Below are 19,299 nucleotides of genomic sequence, written 5' to 3' on the forward strand. Positions count from 1 at the left end.
GCCCTAAGTAACAATTCTCTGGCACTCAGTAACAATTCTGTCTGTCCCTGAGTAACAATTCTCTGGCACTCAGTAACAATTCTGTCTGTCCCTGAGTAAAAATTCTGTGGCCCTAAGTAAAGTTTCTGTGGCCCTGAGTAACAATTCTCTGGCACTCCGTAACAATTCTGTCTGTCCCTGAGTATGAATTCCGTGGCCCTAACTAGCGTTTCTTTGTCCCTAAGTAAAGTTTCTGTGGCCCTCAGTAACAGTTCTGTGTCTGTGCGAGTAACAATTCTGTGTCTGTGCGAGTAACAATTCTGTGGCCCTAAGTAAAGTTTCTGTGGCCCTAAGTAACAATTCTCTGGCACTCCGTAACAATTCTGTCTGTCCCTGAGTAACAATTCTCTGGCACTCAGTAACAATTCTGTCTGTCCCTGAGTAAAAATTCTGTGGCCCTAAGTAAAGTTTCTGTGGCCCTGAGTAACAATTCTCTGGCACTCCGTAACAATTCTGTCTGTCCCTGAGTAACAATTCTCTGGCACTCAGTAACAATTCTGTCTGTCCCTGAGTAAAAATTCTGTGGCCCTAAGTAAAGTTTCTGTGGCCCAGAGTAACAATTCTCTGGCACTCCGTAACAATTCTGTCTGTCCCTGAGTATGAATTCTGTGGCCCTAACTAGCGTTTCTTTGTCCCTAAGTAACAGTTCTGTGGCCCTGAGTAACAATTCTGTGTCTGTGCGAGTAACAATTCTGTGGCCCTAAGTAACAGTTCTGTGGCCCTCAGTAACAGTTCTGTGTCTGTGCGAGTAACAATTCTGTGTCTGTGCGAGTAACAATTCTGTGGCCCTAAGTAACAGTTCTGTGGCCTTCAGTAACAATTCTGTGTCTGTGCGAGTAACAATTCTGTGTCTGTGCGAGTAACAATTCTGTGGCCCTAAGTAAAGTTTCTGTGGCCCTAAGTAACAATTCTCTGGCACTCAGTAACAATTCTGTCTGTCCCTGAGTAACAATTCTCTGGCACTCAGTAACAATTCTGTCTGTCCCTGAGTAAAAATTCTGTGGCCCTAAGTAAAGTTTCTGTGGCCCTGAGTAACAATTCTCTGGCACTCCGTAACAATTCTGTCTGTCCCTGAGTAACAATTCTCTGGCACTCAGTAACAATTCTGTCTGTCCCTGAGTAAAAATTCTGTGGCCCTAAGTAAAGTTTCTGTGGCCCAGAGTAACAATTCTCTGGCACTCCGTAACAATTCTGTCTGTCCCTGAGTATGAATTCTGTGGCCCTAACTAGCGTTTCTTTGTCCCTAAGTAACAGTTCTGTGGCCCTGAGTAACAATTCTGTGTCTGTGCGAGTAACAATTCTGTGGCCCTAAGTAACAGTTCTGTGGCCCTCAGTAACAGTTCTGTGTCTGTGCGAGTAACAATTCTGTGTCTGTGCGAGTAACAATTCTGTGGCCCTAAGTAACAGTTCTGTGGCCTTCAGTAACAATTCTGTGTCTGTGCGAGTAACAATTCTGTGTCTGTGCGAGTAACAATTCTGTGGCCCTAAGTAAAGTTTCTGTGGCCCTAAGTAACAATTCTCTGGCACTCAGTAACAATTCTGTCTGTCTCTGAGTAACAATTCTCTGGCACTCAGTAACAATTCTGTCTGTCCCTGAGTAAAAATTCTGTGGCCCTAAGTAAAGTTTCTGTGGCCCTAAGTAACAATTCTCTGGCACTCAGTAACAATTCTGTCTGTCCCTGAGTAACAATTCTCTGGCACTGAGTAACAATTCTGTCTGTCCCTGAGTAAAAATTCTGTGGCCCTAATTAAAGTTTCTGTGGCCCTAAGTAACAATTCTCTGGCACTCAGTAATAATTCTGTCTGTCCCTGAGTAACAATTCTCTGGCACTCAGTAACAATTCTGTCTGTCCCTGAGTAACAATTCTGTGGCCCTAATAACGTTTCTGTGGCCCTAAGTAACAATTCTCTGGCACTGAGTAACAATTCTGTCTGTCCCTGATTATGAATTCTGTGGCCCTAACTAGCGTTTCTTTGTCCCTAAATAACGATTCTGTGGCCCTCATTAACAAGTCTGTGTCCCTGAGTAATGGTTCTCTGTCCCTAAGTAACTTTTCTCTGTCCCCAATTATCGTTTCTGTGGCCCAAACTCTGTCCCTGTCCCTAGTACAGAGCGGTCTGCCTCTGTTCAATAACTGCAGGCAAATGAAGAATTCCAAAATGGCCGCTATTTATAGCTCGACCATTACACAGTGCTGGCTGGCTGGCTGCTGATAGGCTGATGCGATCACATGTAGTTGAGGAATGCATTATGGGTCAGCGCGCCTTGTCTGCGCGCCTTCCCAGACATCCCCGCTCCGTCGCCGCACATGTCAGCCGCCATTTTCTGAAAAATTTCGATTCGCGCGTCCGAATTAGGCTATTTTTCGGATTCGGCACGAATCGAAATTTTTCCGATATTTGACTCGAATTCCACTTCGGATACTTCGATTCGCTCATCTCTAGTAGTCAACATAAGGAGACTCTTACAAAAGCACATAGAACGAGAAAATGAATTTTTGTTGACGGTGGACTTGTATCTTGAATGATCCTCCTAATCAATGGCTGCCTGTATCATTGACATAAAAGAATATGCAAAATATTTTCAGAACGAGGTCAACAATGACACCTTGCCTTTATTCATCTTCATATGATTCCTTGTGGACTTATTTGAAGGTTGGAAACTAGAAAAATCGAGCATCAGAACTCTATGAAAAATATCTTTCCACTTTAGCTTACTTTTTGCTTTGAAAAATGGTAAGAATGTATGTTTGAAATATCAGTACATTGAAAGATTGCAAGCCAAAGAACATTGTAGATTTTTATGCTTCGAAATCTGTTGGCCTTTCAGACCATCTTACTACACCTTCCAGATGCATGCTTCTCTTACTTTTTCCCCATGTAAAGGACAAAAAGCCAAAAGGGGAATTTCATCTTGGTCAATATATTTAAAAAATGAGAATACTGCCTGTTTCATCAATACATTTTTCATATTAATCTGTTTGTCTCTTCCATATTTACACAACATGTTACGGCAGAGGTTTCGTGATTTTTCTTTTTCCGTAGATCAGGACACTTTTTTTTTTCATGTAGAGGCTTCTTAAAGTAAAGAACATTGATGATTTTGAAATAGCAATATTGCACTTTCCTCCCAAAAGAGAGCTGTAGATAGATGATTGTGCAAAATCGGAGGTTGAGAGTATTCTGAATTGAGATAGAAAACACCTAGGAGCTTCCTCTCAGTCATGGGACTTACAGCAGCCAGTTGGGAATGTGTTCCAAGCTTGAAAACATCACATCTGTAGCAATTCCAAATTGTGGGAGAAAGCTATATCTTCTGCTTTGAAAAGTTTAGCTTACCAATGTTGATGGGAACCCCTATCGCTTGATTCAAATAATGCTTTGTGAAAGCAGCCAGTGGCTTTAGTCTCTGAACTTCCCAAAGGACATGGTGAGAATCTAGCTAAACGCTCAGCCAATATCCATAACACTGAACTTCTCGCTACTTTTTCCAAAGAGCTTTCTTCAGTTCTTTTAAACCTGGCCCTGGGAGGAGGAAGTCAACATAAAGAAACTATTACAGCAGAACGTAAAAGGAGAACATGAAATTTTGTTGATGGTAGGCTGGCATCTCGACTGATCCTCCTAATCAATGATTGTCTTTGTCATTGACATAAAACAATATGTCAAACATTTTTAGAATGAGGTCAACAATGGCACCTTGCATGTCTTAATCTTCAAAGGATTCCCTGTGGTTTAATTTGAAAGTTGGAAACTAGAAAAAGTGAGCATCAGAACTCAATAAAAAAATATATGTCCCCTGTAGCTTACTTTTTTTTGAAAAATGGTAAGAAGTTTTTTTGAAATATCAGTACATTGAAAGATTGCTAGTTAAAGAACAAGTAGCTTTTTCTGCTAGAAAAATCTGTTGGCCTTTCAGACCTTCTGACAAAACTTTCCAGATATATGCTACTTTTACTTTTTCCCAGGTAAAGGCCCAAAAGCCAAAAGTGGATTTTCACCTTGATAAATAGATTTAAAAAAGAGAATACCGATTGTTTCATCAATACATTTTTCATATTAACGTATTGGCCTCTTCAATATATTTACGACATGTTATGGCAGCGGTTTCACAATTTCTCTTTTTAACTAATCAGGACTTTTTTTTTTCTCTTGTACAGGCTTGGTGAAGTTAATAATATTGTTGATTTTGAAATACTTTGCATTTTCCTCTCAAAAGGGAGCTATAGAAAGGCGATTGTGCAAAAGTGGAGAGAGAGTAGTCTGAATTGGGTTAGGAAACACCTGGGAGCTTCCTCTCAGTCATTGGACTTACAGTAGCCAGCCGTGAGTCTGTTCCAAGCTTGACAACATCGCATCTGTAGCAATTTCATATTGTGAGGGAGAGCTACATCTTCTGCTTTGAAGAACCAAGCTTACCAAGGTTGATGGGAACCCACTTGCTTTATTCAAGCAATGCTCTGTGAGAGCAGCCAGTGGCTTTAGTCTCAGACCTTCCCCAAGGACATTGTGAGGAGTGACCCAAGCACTCTGCCAGTATCCTCAGCACTGAACTTTCCTCCACGGTTTCAAAACAGCTTTCTGCACTTCTTTTAAACCTCGCCCTGGGAGAGGGTAGTCAACATAAGGAGACTCTTACAAAAGCACATAGAACGAGAAAATGAATTTTTGTTGACGGTGGACTTGTATCTTGAATGATCCTCCTAATCAATGGCTGCCTGTATCATTGACATAAAAGAATATGCAAAATATTTTCAGAACGAGGTCAACAATGACACCTTGCATTTATTCATCTTCATAGGATTCCTTGTGGACTTATTTGAAGGTTGGAAACTAGAAAAATTGAGCATCAGAACTCTATGAAAAATATCTTTCCACTTTAGCTTACTTTTTGCTTTGAAAAATGGTAAGAATGTATGTTTGAAATATCAGTACATTGAAAGATTGCAAGCCAAAGAACATTGTAGATTTTTATGCTTCGAAATCTGTTGGCCTTTCAGACCATCTTACTACACCTTCCAGATGCATGCTTCTCTTACTTTTTCCCCATGTAAAGGACAAAAAGCCAAAAGGGGAATTTCATCTTGGTCAATATATTTAAAAAATGAGAATACTGCCTGTTTCATCAATACATTTTTCATATTAATCTGTTTGTCTCTTCCATATTTACACGACATATTACGGCAGAGGTTTCGTGATTTTTCTTTTTCCGTAGATCAGGACACCTTTTTTTTTCATGTAGAGGCTTGTTAAAGTAAAGAACATTGATGATTTTGAAATAGCAATATTGCACTTTCCTCCCAAAAGAAAGCTGTAGATAGGTGATTGTGCAAAATCGGAGGTTGAGAGTATTCTGAATTGAGCTAGGAAACACCTAGGAGCTTCCTCTGAGTCATGGGACTTACAGCAGCCAGTTGGGAATGTGTTCCAAGCTTGAAAACATCACATCTGTAGCAATTCCAAATTGTGGGAGAAAGCTATATCTTCTGCTTTGAAGAGTTTAGCTTACCAATGTTGATGGGAACCCCTATCGCTTGATTCAAATAATGCTTTGTGAAAGCAGCCAGTGGCTTTAGTCTCTGAACTTCCCAAAGGACATGGTGAGAATCTAGCTAACCGCTCAGCCAATATCCATAACACTGAACTTCTCACTACTTTTTCCAAAGAGATTTCTTCAGTTCTTTTAAACCTGGCCCTGGGAGGAGGAAGTCAACATAAAGAGACTATTACAGCAGCACGTAAAAGGAGAAAATGAAATTTTGTTGATGGTAGGCTGGCATCTCGACTGATCCTCCTAATCAATGACTGTCTTTGTCATTGACTTAAAACAATATGTCAAACATTTTTAGAATGAGGTCAACAAAGGCACCTTGCATGTCTTAATCTTCAAAGGATTCCCTGTGGTTTAATTTGAAAGTTGGAAACTAGAAAAAGTGAGCATCAGAACTCAATAAAAAAATATATGTCCACTGTAGCTTACTTTTTTTTGAAAAATGGTAAGAAGTTTTTTTGAAATATCAGTACATTGAAAGATTGCTAGTTAAAGAACAAGTAGCTTTTTCTGCTAGAAAAATCTGTTGGCCTTTCAGACCTTCTGACAACACTTTCCAGATATATGCTACTTTTACTTTTTCCCAGGTAAAGGCCCAAAAGCCAAAAGCGGATTTTCACCTTGATAAATAGATTTAAAAAAGAGAATACCGATTGTTTCATCAATACATTTTTCATATTAACGTATTGGCCTCTTCAATATATTTACAACATGTTATGGCAGCGGTTTCACAATTTCTCCTTTTCACTAATCAGGACTTTTTTTTTCTCTTGTACAGGCTTGGTGAAGTTAATAATATTGTTGATTTTGAAATACTTTGCATTTTCCTCTCAAAAGGGAGCTGTAGAAAGGAGATTGTGCAAAAGTGGAGAGAGAGTAGTCTGAATTGGGTTAGGAAACACCTGGGAGCTTCCTCTCAGTCATTGGACTTACAGTAGCCAGCCGTGAGTCTGTTCCAAGCTTGACAACATCGCATCTGTAGCAATTTCATATTGTGAGGGAGAGCTACATCTTCTGCTTTGAAGAACCAAGCTTACCAAGGTTGATGGGAACCCACTTGCTTGATTCAAGCAATGCTCTGTGAGAGCAGCCAGTGGCTTTAGTCTCAGACCTTCCCCAAGGACATTGTGAGGAGTGACCCAAGCACTCTGCCAGTATCCTCAGCACTGAACTTTCCTCCACGGTTTCAAAACAGCTTTCTGCACTTCTTTTAAACCTCGCCCTGGGAGAGGGTAGTCAACATAAGGAGACTCTTACAAAAGCACATAGAACGAGAAAATGAATTTTTGTTGACGGTGGACTTGTATCTTGAATGATCCTCCTAATCAATGGCTGCCTGTATCATTGACATAAAAGAATATGCAAAATATTTTCAGAACGAGGTCAACAATGACACCTTGCATTTATTCATCTTCATAGGATTCCTTGTGGACTTATTTGAAGGTTGGAAACTAGAAAAATCGAGCATCAGAACTCAATGAAAAATATCTTTCCACTTTAGCTTACTTTTTGCTTTGAAAAATGGTAAGAATGTATGTTTGAAATATCAGTACATTGAAAGATTGCAAGCCAAAGAACATTGTAGATTTTTATGCTTCGAAATCTGTTGGCCTTTCAGACCATCTTACTACACCTTCCAGATGCATGCTTCTCTTACTTTTCCCCATGTAAAGGACAAAAAGCCAAAAGGGGAATTTCATCTTGGTCTATATATTTAAAAAATTAGAATACTGCCTGTTTCATCAATACATTTTTCATATTAATCTGTTTGTCTCTTCAATATTTACACGACATGTTACGGCAGAGGTTTCGTAATTTTTCTTTTTCAGTAGATCAGGACACTTTTTTTTTTCATGTAGAGGCTTGTTAAAGTAAAGAACATTGATGATTTTGAATTAGCAATATTGCACTTTCCTCCCAAAAGAGAGCTGTAGACAGGTGATTGTGCAAAATCGGAGGTTGAGAGTATTCTGAATTGAGCTAGGAAACGCCTAGGAGCTTCCTCTCAGTCATGGGACTTACAGCAGCCAGTTGGGAATGTGTTCCAAGCTTGAAAACATCACATCTGTAGCAATTCCAAATTGTGGGAGAAAGCTATATCTTCTGCTTTGAAGAGTTTAGCTTACCAATGTTGATGGGAACCCCTATCGCTTGATTCAAACAATGCTTTGTGAAAGCAGCCAGTGGCTTTAGTCTCTGAACTTCCCAAAGGACATGGTGAGAAACTAGCTAAACACTCAGCCAATATCCATAACACTGAACTTCTCGCTACTTTTTCCAAAGAGCTTTCTTCAGTTCTTTTAAACCTAGCCCTGGGAGGAGGAAGTCAACATAAAGAAACTATTACAGCAGCACGTAAAAGGAGAACATGAAATTTTGTCGATGGTAGGCTGGAATCTCGACTGATCCTCCTAATCAATGATTGTCTTTGTCATTGACTTAAAACAATATGTCAAACATTTTTAGAATGAGGTCAACAATGGCACCTTGCATGTCTTAATCTTCAAAGGATTCCCTGTGGTTTAATTTGAAAGTTGGAAACTAGAAAAAGTGAGTATCAGAACTCAATAAAAAAATATATGTCCACTGTAGCTTACTTTTTTTTGAAAAATGGTAAGAAGTTTTTTTGAAATATCAGTACATTGAAAGATTGCTAGTTAAAGAACAAGTAGCTTTTTCTGCTAGAAAAATCTGTTGACCTTTCAGACCTTCTGACAACACTTTCCAGATATATGCTACTTTTACTTTTTCCCAGGTAAAGGCCCAAAAGCCAAAAGCGGATTTTCACCTTGATAAATAGATTTAAAAAAGAGAATACCGATTGTTTCATCAATACATTTTTCATATTAACGTATTGGCCTCTTCAATATATTTACAACATGTTATGGCAGCGGTTTCACAATTTCTCCTTTTCACTAATCAAGACTTTTTTTTTTCTCTTGTACAGGCTTGGTGAAGTTAATAATATTGTTGATTTTGAAATACTTTGCATTTTCCTCTCAAAAGGGAGCTGTAGAAAGGCGATTGTGCAAAAGTGGAGAGAGAGTAGTCTGAATTGGGTTAGGAAACACCTGGGAGCTTCCTCTCAGTCATTGGACTTACAGTAGCCAGCCGTGAGTCTGTTCCAAGCTTGACAACATCGCATCTGTAGCAATTTCATATTGTGAGGGAGAGCTACATCTTCTGCTTTGAAGAACCAAGCTTACCAAGGTTGATGGGAACCCACTTGCTTGATTCAAGCAATGCTCTGTGAGAGCAGCCAGTGGCTTTAGTCTCAGACCTTCCACAAGGACATTGTGAGGAGTGACCCAAGCACTCTGCCAGTATCCTCAGCACTGAACTTTCCTCCACGGTTTCAAAACAGCTTTCTGCACTTCTTTTAAACCTCGCCCTGGGAGAGGGTAGTCAACATAAGGAGACTCTTACAAAAGCACATAGAACGAGAAAATGAATTTTTGTTGACGGTGGACTTGTATCTTGAATGATCCTCCTAATCAATGGCTGCCTGTATCATTGACATAAAAGAATATGCAAAATATTTTCAGAACGAGGTCAACAATGACACCTTGCATTTATTCATCTTCATAGGATTCCTTGTGGACTTATTTGAAGGTTGGAAACTAGAAAAATCGAGCATCAGAACTCTATGAAAAATATCTTTCCACTTTAGCTACTTTTTGCTTTGAAAAATGGTAAGAATGTATGTTTGAAATATCAGTACATTGAAAGATTGCAAGCCAAAAAACATTGTAGATTTTTATGCTTCGAAATCTGTTGGCCTTTCAGACCATCTTACTACACCTTCCAGATGCATGCTTCTCTTACTTTTTCCCCATGTAAAGGACAAAAAGCCAAAAGGGGAATTTCATCTTGGTCAATATATTTAAAAAATGAGAATACTGCCTGTTTCATCAATACATTTTTCATATTAATCTGTTTGTCTCTTCCATATTTACACGACATGTTACGGCAGAGGTTTCGTGATTTTTCTTTTTCCGTAGATCAGGACACTTTTTTTTTTCATGTAGAGGCTTGTTAAAGTAAAGAACATTGATGATTTTGAAATAGCAATATTGCACTTTCCTCCCAAAAGAGAGCTGTAGATAAATGATTGTGCAAAATCGGAGGTTGAGAGTATTCTGAATTGAGATAGAAAACACCTAGGAGCTTCCTCTCAGTCATGGGACTTACAGCAGCCAGTTGGGAATGTGTTCCAAGCTTGAAAACATCACATCTGTAGCAATTCCAAATTGTGGGAGAAAGCTATATCTTCTGCTTTAAAAAGTTTAGCTTACCAATGTTGATGGGAACCCCTTTCGCTTGATTCAAATAATGCTTTGTGAAAGCAGCCAGTGGCTTTAGTCTCTGAACTTCCCAAAGGACATGGTGAGAAACTAGCTAAACACTCAGCCAATATCCATAACACTGAACTTCTCGCTACTTTTACCAAAGAGCTTTCTTCAGTTCTTTTAAACCTGGCCCTGGGAGGAGGAAGTCAACATAAAGAAACTATTACAGCAGCACGTAAAAGGAGAACATGAAATTTTGTTGATGGTAGGCTGGAATCTCGACTGATCCTCCTAATCAATGATTGTCTTTGTCATTGACTTAAAACAATATGTCAAACATTTTTAGAATGAGGTCAACAATGGCACCTTGCATGTCTTAATCTTCAAAGGATTCCCTGTGGTTTAATTTGAAAGTTGGAAACTAGAAAAAGCGAGTATCAGAACTCAATAAAAAAATATATGTCCACTGTAGCTTACTTTTTTTTGAAAAATGGTAAGAAGTTTTTTTGAAATATCAGTATATTGAAAGATTGCTAGTTAAAGAACAAGTAGCTTTTTCTGCTAGAAAAATCTGTTGGCCTTTCAGACCTCCTGACAACACTTTCCAGATATATGCTACTTTTACTTTTTCCCAGGTAAAGGCCCAAAAGTCAAAAGCGGATTTTCACCTTGATAAATAGATTTAAAAAAGAGAATACCGATTGTTTCATCAATACATTTTTCATATTAACGTATTGGCCTCTTCAATATGTTTACAACATGTTATGGCAGCGGTTTTACAATTTCTCTTTTTCACTAATCAGGACTTTTTTTTTTCTCTTGTACAGGCTTGGTGAAGTTAATAATATTGTTGATTTTGAAATACTTTGCATTTTCCTCTCAAAAGGGAGCTGTAGAAAGGCGATTGTGCAAAAGTGGAGAAAGAGTAGTCTGAATTGGGTTAGGAAACACCTGGGAGCTTCCTCTCAGTCATTGGACTTACAGTAGCCAGCCGTGAGTCTGTTCCAAGCTTGACAACATCGCATCTGTAGCAATTTCATATTGTGAGGGAGAGCTACATCTTCTGCTTTGAAGAACCAAGCTTACCAAGGTTGATGGGAACCCACTTGCTTTATTCAAGCAATGCTCTGTGAGAGCAGCCAGTGGCTTTAGTCTCAGACCTTCCCCAAGGACATCGTAAGGAGTGACCCAAGCACTCTGCCAGTATCCTCAGCACTGAACTTTCCTCCACGGTTTCAAAACAGCTTTCTGCACTTCTTTTAAACCTCGCCCTGGGAGAGGGAAGTCAACATAAGGAGACTCTTACAAAAGCACGTAGAACGAGAAAATGAATTTTTGTTGACGGTGGACTTGTATCTTGAATGATCCTCCTAATCAATGGCTGCCTGTATCATTGACATAAAAGAATATGCAAAATATTTTCAGAACGAGGTCAACAATGACACCTTGCATTTATTCATCTTCATAGGATTCCTTGTGGACTTATTTGAAGGTTGGAAACTAGAAAATTCGAGCATCAGAACTCTATGAAAAATATCTTTCCACTTTAGCTTACTTTTTGCTTTGAAAAATGGTAAGAATGTATGTTTGAAATATCAGTACATTGAAAGATTGCAAGCCAAAGAACATTGTAGATTTTTATGCTTCGAAATCTGTTGGCCTTTCAGACCATCTTACTACACGCTCCAGATGCATGCTTCTCTTACTTTTTCCCCATGTAAAGGACAAAAAGCCAAAAGGGGAATTTCATCTTGGTCTATATATTTAAAAAATGAGAATACTGCCTGTTTCATCAATACATTTTTCATATTAATCTGTTTGTCTCTTCAATATTTACACGACATGTTACGGCAGAGGTTTCGTGATTTTTCTTTTTCCGTAGATCAGGACACTTTTTTTTTTCATGTAGAGGCTTGTTAAAGTAAAGAACATTGATGATTTTGAATTAGCAATATTGCACTTTCCTCCCAAAAGAGAGCTGTAGACAGGTGATTGTGCAAAATCGGAGGTTGAGAGTATTCTGAATTGAGCTAGGAAACGCCTAGGAGCTTCCTCTCAGTCATGGGACTTACAGCAGCCAGTTGGGAATGTGTTCCAAGCTTGAAAACATCACATCTGTAGCAATTCCAAATTGTGGGAGAAAGCTATATCTTCTGCTTTGAAGAGTTTAGCTTACCAATGTTGATGGGAACCCCTATCGCTTGATTCAAACAATGCTTTGTGAAAGCAGCCAGTGGCTTTAGTCTCTGAACTTCCCAAAGGACATGGTGAGAAACTAGCTAAACACTCAGCCAATATCCATAACACTGAACTTCTCGCTACTTTTTCCAAAGAGCTTTCTTCAGTTCTTTTAAACCTAGCCCTGGGAGGAGGAAGTCAACATAAAGAAACTATTACAGCAGCACGTAAAAGGAGAACATGAAATTTTGTCGATGGTAGGCTGGAATCTCGACTGATCCTCCTAATCAATGATTGTCTTTGTCATTGTCTTAAAACAATATGTCAAACATTTTTAGAATGAGGTCAACAATGGCACCTTGCATGTCTTAATCTTCAAAGGATTCCCTGTGGTTTAATTTGAAAGTTGGAAACTAGAAAAAGTGAGTATCAGAACTCAATAAAAAAATATATGTCCACTGTAGCTTACTTTTTTTTGAAAAATGGTAAGAAGTTTTTTTGAAATATCAGTACATTGAAAGATTGCTAGTTAAAGAACAAGTAGCTTTTTCTGCTAGAAAAATCTGTTGACCTTTCAGACCTTCTGACAACACTTTCCAGATATATGCTACTTTTACTTTTTCCCAGGTAAAGGCCCAAAAGCCAAAAGCGGATTTTCACCTTGATAAATAGATTTAAAAAAGAGAATACCGATTGTTTCATCAATACATTTTTCATATTAACGTATTGGCCTCTTCAATATATTTACAACATGTTATGGCAGCGGTTTCACAATTTCTCCTTTTCACTAATCAAGACTTTTTTTTTTCTCTTGTACAGGCTTGGTGAAGTTAATAATATTGTTGATTTTGAAATACTTTGCATTTTCCTCTCAAAAGGGAGCTGTAGAAAGGCGATTGTGCAAAAGTGGAGAGAGAGTAGTCTGAATTGGGTTAGGAAACACCTGGGAGCTTCCTCTCAGTCATTGGACTTACAGTAGCCAGCCGTGAGTCTGTTCCAAGCTTGACAACATCGCATCTGTAGCAATTTCATATTGTGAGGGAGAGCTACATCTTCTGCTTTGAAGAACCAAGCTTACCAAGGTTGATGGGAACCCACTTGCTTGATTCAAGCAATGCTCTGTGAGAGCAGCCAGTGGCTTTAGTCTCAGACCTTCCACAAGGACATTGTGAGGAGTGACCCAAGCACTCTGCCAGTATCCTCAGCACTGAACTTTCCTCCACGGTTTCAAAACAGCTTTCTGCACTTCTTTTAAACCTCGCCCTGGGAGAGGGTAGTCAACATAAGGAGACTCTTACAAAAGCACATAGAACGAGAAAATGAATTTTTGTTGACGGTGGACTTGTATCTTGAATGATCCTCCTAATCAATGGCTGCCTGTATCATTGACATAAAAGAATATGCAAAATATTTTCAGAACGAGGTCAACAATGACACCTTGCATTTATTCATCTTCATAGGATTCCTTGTGGACTTATTTGAAGGTTGGAAACTAGAAAAATTGAGCATCAGAACTCTATGAAAAATATCTTTCCACTTTAGCTACTTTTTGCTTTGAAAAATGGTAAGAATGTATGTTTGAAATATCAGTACATTGAAAGATTGCAAGCCAAAGAACATTGTAGATTTTTATGCTTCGAAATCTGTTGGCCTTTCAGACCATCTTACTACACCTTCCAGATGCATGCTTCTCTTACTTTTTCCCCATGTAAAGGACAAAAAGCCAAAAGGGGAATTTCATCTTGGTCTATATATTTAAAAAAAGAGAATACTGCCTGTTTCATCAATACATTTTTCATATTAATCTGTTTGTCTCTTCAATATTTACACGACATGTTACGGCAGAGGTTTCGTGATTTTTCTTTTTCCGTAGATCAGGACACTTTTTTTTTTCATGTAGAGGCTTGTTAAAGTAAAGAACATTGATGATTTTGAAATAGCAATATTGCACTTTCCTCCCAAAAGAGAGCTGTAGATAGATGATTGTGCAAAATCGGAGGTTGAGAGTATTCTGAATTGAGATAGAAAACACCTAGGAGCTTCCTCTCAGTCATGGGACTTACAGCAGCCAGTTGGGAATGTGTTCCAAGCTTGAAAACATCACATCTGTAGCAATTCCAAATTGTGGGAGAAAGCTATATCTTCTGCTTTAAAAAGTTTAGCTTACCAATGTTGATGGGAACCCCTATCGCTTGATTCAAATAATGCTTTGTGAAAGCAGCCAGTGGCTTTAGTCTCTGAACTTCCCAAAGGACATGGTGAGAATCTAGCTAAACGCTCTGCCAATATCCATAACACTGAACTTCTCGCTACTTTTTCCAAAGAGCTTTCTTCAGTTCTTTTAAACCTAGCCCTGGGAGGAGGAAGTCAACATAAAGAAACTATTACAGCAGAACGTAAAAGGAGAACATGAAATTTTGTTGATGGTAGGCTGGCATCTCGACTGATCCTCCTAATCAATGATTGTCTTTGTCATTGACATAAAACAATATGTCAAACATTTTTAGAATGAGGTCAACAATGGCACCTTGCATGTCTTAATCTTCAAAGGATTCCCTGTGGTTTTATTTGAAAGTTGGAAACTAGAAAAAGCGAGTATCAGAACTCAATAAAAAAATATATGTCCCCTGTAGCTTACTTTTTTTTGAAAAATGGTAAGAAGTTTTTTTGAAATATCAGTACATTGAAAGATTGCTAGTTAAAGAACAAGTAGCTTTTTCTGCTAGAAAAGTCTGTTGGCCTTTCAGACCTCCTGACAACACTTTCCAGATATATGCTACTTTTACTTTTTCCCAGGTAAAGGCCCAAAAGTCAAAAGCGGATTTTCACCTTGATAAATAGATTTAAAAAAGAGAATACCGATTGTTTCATCAATACATTTTTCATATTAACGTATTGGCCTCTTCAATATGTTTACAACATGTTATGGCAGTGGTTTCACAATTTCTCTTTTTCACTAATCAGGACTTTTTTTTTTCTCTTGTACAGGCTTGGTGAAATTAATAATATTGTTGATTTTGAAATACTTTGCATTTTCCTCTCAAAAGGGAGCTGTAGAAAGGCGATTGTGCAAAAGTGGAGAGAGAGTAGTCTGAATTGGGTTAGGAAACACCTGGGAGCTTCCTCTCAGTCATTGGACTTACAGTAGCCAGCCGTGAGTCTGTTCCAAGCTTGACAACATCGCATCTGTAGCAATTTCATATTGTGAGGGAGAGCTACATCTTCTGCTTTGAAGAACCAAGCTTACCAAGGTTGATGGGAACCCACTTGCTTGATTCAAGCAATGCTCTGTGAGAGCAGCCAGTGGCTTTAGTCTCAGACCTTCCACAAGGACATTGTGAGGAGTGACCCAAGCACTCTGCCAGTATCCTCAGCACTGAACTTTCCTCCACGGTTTCAAAACAGCTTTCTGCACTTCTTTTAAACCTCGCCCTGGGAGAGGGAAGTCAACATAAGGAGACTCTTACAAAAGCACGTAGAACGAGAAAATGAATTTTTGTTGACGGTGGACTTGTATCTTGAATGATCCTCCTAATCAATGGCTGCCTGTATCATTGACATAAAAGAATACGCAAAATATTTTCAGAACGAGGTCAACAATGACACCTTGCATTTATTCATCTTCATAGGATTCCTTGTGGACTTATTTGAAGGTTGGAAACTAGAAAAATCGAGCATCAGAACTCTATGAAAAATATCTTTCCACTTTAGCTTACTTTTTGCTTTGAAAAATGGTAAGAATGTATCTTTGAAATATCAGTACATTGAAAGATTGCAAGCCAAAGAACATTGTAGATTTTTATGCTTCGAAATCTGTTGGCCTTTCAGACCATCTTACTACACCTTCCAGATGCATGCTTCTCTTACTTTTCCCCATGTAAAGGACAAAAAGCCAAAAGGGGAATTTCATCTTGGTCTATATATTTAAAAAATTAGAATACTGCCTGTTTCATCAATACATTTTTCATATTAATCTGTTTGTCTCTTCAATATTTACACGACATGTTACGGCAGAGGTTTCGTGATTTTTCTTTTTCCGTAGATCAGGACACTTTTTTTTTTCATGTAGAGGCTTGTTAAAGTAAAGAACGTTGATGATTTTGAATTAGCAATATTGCACTTTCCTCCCAAAAGAGAGCTGTAGACAGGTGATTGTGCAAAATCGGAGGTTGAGAGTATTCTGAATTGAGCTAGGAAACGCCTAGGAGCTTCCTCTCAGTCATGGGACTTACAGCAGCCAGTTGGGAATGTGTTCCAAGCTTGAAAACATCACATCTGTAGCAATTCCAAATTGTGGGAGAAAGCTATATCTTCTGCTTTGAAGAGTTTAGCTTACCAATGTTGATGGGAACCCCTATCGCTTGATTCAAACAATGCTTTGTGAAAGCAGCCAGTGGCTTTAGTCTCTGAACTTCCCAAAGGACATGGTGAGAAACTAGCTAAACACTCAGCCAATATCCATAACACTGAACTTCTCGCTACTTTTTCCAAAGAGCTTTCTTCAGTTCTTTTAAACCTAGCCCTGGGAGGAGGAAGTCAACATAAAGAAACTATTACAGCAGCACGTAAAAGGAGAACATGAAATTTTGTCGATGGTAGGCTGGAATCTCGACTGATCCTCCTAATCAATGATTGTCTTTGTCATTGACTTAAAACAATATGTCAAACATTTTTAGAATGAGGTCAACAATGGCACCTTGCATGTCTTAATCTTCAAAGGATTCCCTGTGGTTTAATTTGAAAGTTGGAAACTAGAAAAAGTGAGTATCAGAACTCAATAAAAAAATATATGTCCACTGTAGCTTACTTTTTTTTGAAAAATGGTAAGAAGTTTTTTTGAAATATCAGTACATTGAAAGATTGCTAGTTAAAGAACAAGTAGCTTTTTCTGCTAGAAAAATCTGTTGACCTTTCAGACCTTCTGACAACACTTTCCAGATATATGCTACTTTTACTTTTTCCCAGGTAAAGGCCCAAAAGCCAAAAGCGGATTTTCACCTTGATAAATAGATTTAAAAAAGAGAATACCGATTGTTTCATCAATACATTTTTCATATTAACGTATTGGCCTCTTCAATATGTTTACAACATGTTATGGCAGTGGTTTCACAATTTCTCTTTTTCACTAATCAGGACTTTTTTTTTTCTCTTGTACAGGCTTGGTGAAGTTAATAATATTGTTGATTTTGAAATACTTTGCATTTTCCTCTCAAAAGGGAGCTGTAGAAAGGCGATTGTGCAAAAGTGGAGAGAGAGTAGTCTGAATTGGGTTAGGAAACACCTGGGAGCTTCCTCTCAGTCATTGGACTTACAGTAGCCAGCCGTGAGTCTGTTCCAAGCTTGACAACATCGCATCTGTAGCAATTTCATATTGTGAGGGAGAGCTACATCTTCTGCTTTGAAGAACCAAGCTTACCAAGGTTGATGGGAACCCACTTGCTTGATTCAAGCAATGCTCTGTGAGAGCAGCCAGTGGCTTTAGTCTCAGACCTTCCCCAAGGACATTGTGAGGAGTGACCCAAGCACTCTGCCAGTATCCTCAGCACTGAACTTTCCTCCACGGTTTCAAAACAGCTTTCTGCACTTCTTTTAAACCTCGCCCTGGGAGAGGGTAGTCAACATAAGGAGACTCTTACAAAAGCACATAGAACGAGAAAATGAATTTTTGTTGACGGTGGACTTGTATCTTGAATGATCCTCCTAATCAATGGCTGCCTGTATCATTGACATAAAAGAATATGCAAAATATTTTCAGAACGAGGTCAACAATGACACCTTGCATTTATTCATCTTCATAGGATTCCTTGTGGACTTATTTGAAGGTTGGAAACTAGAAAAATCGAGCATCAGAACTCTATGAAAAATATCTTTCCACTTTAGCTTACTTTTTGCTTTGAAAAATGGTAAGAATGTATGTTTGAAATATCAGTACATTGAAAGATTGCAAGCCAAAGAACATTGTAGATTTTTATGCTTCGAAATCTGTTGGCCTTTCAGACCATCTTACAACACGCTCCAGATGCATGCTTCTCTTACTTTTTCCCTATGTAAAGGACAAAAAGCCAAAAGGGGAATTTCATCTTGGTCAATATATTTAAAAAATGAGAATACTGCCTGTTTCATCAATACATTTTTCATATTAATCTGTTTGTCTCTTCAATATTTACACGACATGTTACGGCAGAGGTTTCGTGATTTTTCTTTTTCCGTAGATCAGGACACTTTTTTTTTTCATGTAGAGGCTTGTTAAAGTAAAGAACATTGATGATTTTGAATTAGCAATATTGCACTTTCCTCCCAAAAGAGAGCTGTAGACAGGTGATTGTGCAAAATCGGAGGTTGAGAGTATTCTGAATTGAGCTAGGAAACGCCTAGGAGCTTCCTCTCAGTCATGGGACTTACAGCAGCAAGTTGGGAATGTGTTCCAAACTTGAAAACATCACATCTGTAGCAATTCCAAATTGTGGGAGAAAACTATATCTTCTGCTTTGAAGAGTTTAGCTTACCAATGTTGATGGGAACCCCTATCGCTTGATTCAAATAATGCTTTGTGAAAGCAGCCAGTGGCTTTAGTCTCTGAACTTCCCAAAGGACATGGTGAGAAACTAGCTAAACACTCAGCCAATATCCATAACACTGAACTTCTCGCTACTTTTACCAAAGAGCTTTCTTCAGTTCTTTTAAACCTGGCCCTGGGAGGAGGAAGTCAACATAAAGAAACTATTACAGCAGCACGTAAGAGGAGAACATGAAATTTTGTTGATGGTAGGCTGGAATCTCGACTGATCCTCCTAATCAATGATTGTCTTTGTCATTGACTTAAAACAATATGTCAAACATTTTTAGAATGAGGTCAACAATGGCACCTTGCATGTCTTAATCTTCAAAGGATTCCCTGTGGTTTAATTTGAAAGTTGGAAACTAGAAAAAGTGAGTATCAGAACTCAATAAAAAAATATATGTCCACTGTAGCTTACTTTTTTTTGAAAAATGGTAAGAAGTTTTTTTGAAATATCAGTACATTGAAAGATTGCTAGTTAAAGAACAAGTAGCTTTTTCTGCTAGAAAAATCTGTTGACCTTTCAGACCTTCTGACAACACTTTCCAGATATATGCTACTTTTACTTTTTCCCAGGTAAAGGCCCAAAAGTCAAAAGCGGATTTTCACCTTGATAAATAGATTTAAAAAAGAGAATACCGATTGTTTCATCAATACATTTTTCATATTAACGTATTGGCCTC

The 19,299-nt window shown here is 38.4% G+C and overlaps 15 non-coding genes across 15 annotated transcripts; all 15 read right to left on the reverse strand.

Annotated features, from left to right (window-relative positions):
* Positions 1–3,206: 3,206 nt before the first annotated feature.
* LOC149430819 (Nuclear RNase P) lies at positions 3,207–3,524 on the reverse strand. Its single transcript, XR_016309401.1, has one exon.
* Positions 3,525–4,286: 762 nt separating this feature from the next.
* On the reverse strand, positions 4,287–4,603 carry LOC149430820 (Nuclear RNase P). Its single transcript, XR_016309426.1, has one exon.
* A 773-nt stretch (positions 4,604–5,376) lies between these two features.
* Positions 5,377–5,694, reverse strand: LOC149430821 (Nuclear RNase P). Its single transcript, XR_016309405.1, has one exon.
* A 761-nt stretch (positions 5,695–6,455) lies between these two features.
* On the reverse strand, positions 6,456–6,772 carry LOC149430822 (Nuclear RNase P). Its single transcript, XR_016309419.1, has one exon.
* A 772-nt stretch (positions 6,773–7,544) lies between these two features.
* On the reverse strand, positions 7,545–7,862 carry LOC149430823 (Nuclear RNase P). Its single transcript, XR_016309454.1, has one exon.
* Positions 7,863–8,624: 762 nt separating this feature from the next.
* LOC149430824 (Nuclear RNase P) lies at positions 8,625–8,941 on the reverse strand. Its single transcript, XR_016309432.1, has one exon.
* Positions 8,942–9,713: 772 nt separating this feature from the next.
* On the reverse strand, positions 9,714–10,031 carry LOC149430825 (Nuclear RNase P). Its single transcript, XR_016309396.1, has one exon.
* A 762-nt stretch (positions 10,032–10,793) lies between these two features.
* On the reverse strand, positions 10,794–11,110 carry LOC149430826 (Nuclear RNase P). Its single transcript, XR_016309387.1, has one exon.
* Positions 11,111–11,883: 773 nt separating this feature from the next.
* On the reverse strand, positions 11,884–12,201 carry LOC149430827 (Nuclear RNase P). The gene has a single exon (XR_016309455.1).
* Positions 12,202–12,963: 762 nt separating this feature from the next.
* Positions 12,964–13,280, reverse strand: LOC149430828 (Nuclear RNase P). Its single transcript, XR_016309433.1, has one exon.
* A 772-nt stretch (positions 13,281–14,052) lies between these two features.
* LOC149430829 (Nuclear RNase P) lies at positions 14,053–14,370 on the reverse strand. The gene has a single exon (XR_016309407.1).
* Positions 14,371–15,132: 762 nt separating this feature from the next.
* On the reverse strand, positions 15,133–15,449 carry LOC149430830 (Nuclear RNase P). Its single transcript, XR_016309434.1, has one exon.
* A 772-nt stretch (positions 15,450–16,221) lies between these two features.
* On the reverse strand, positions 16,222–16,539 carry LOC149430831 (Nuclear RNase P). The gene has a single exon (XR_016309456.1).
* Positions 16,540–17,301: 762 nt separating this feature from the next.
* On the reverse strand, positions 17,302–17,618 carry LOC149430832 (Nuclear RNase P). Its single transcript, XR_016309420.1, has one exon.
* Positions 17,619–18,391: 773 nt separating this feature from the next.
* LOC149430833 (Nuclear RNase P) lies at positions 18,392–18,709 on the reverse strand. The gene has a single exon (XR_016309402.1).
* Between the last annotated feature and the right edge of the window lie 590 nt (positions 18,710–19,299).

This window comes from Staurois parvus, unplaced genomic scaffold, assembly GCF_062004578.1.
Source record: "Staurois parvus isolate SC_StPar_1 unplaced genomic scaffold, SC_StPar_1.0 ptg002460l, whole genome shotgun sequence".
Taxonomy (NCBI): Eukaryota; Metazoa; Chordata; class Amphibia; order Anura; family Ranidae; genus Staurois; species Staurois parvus.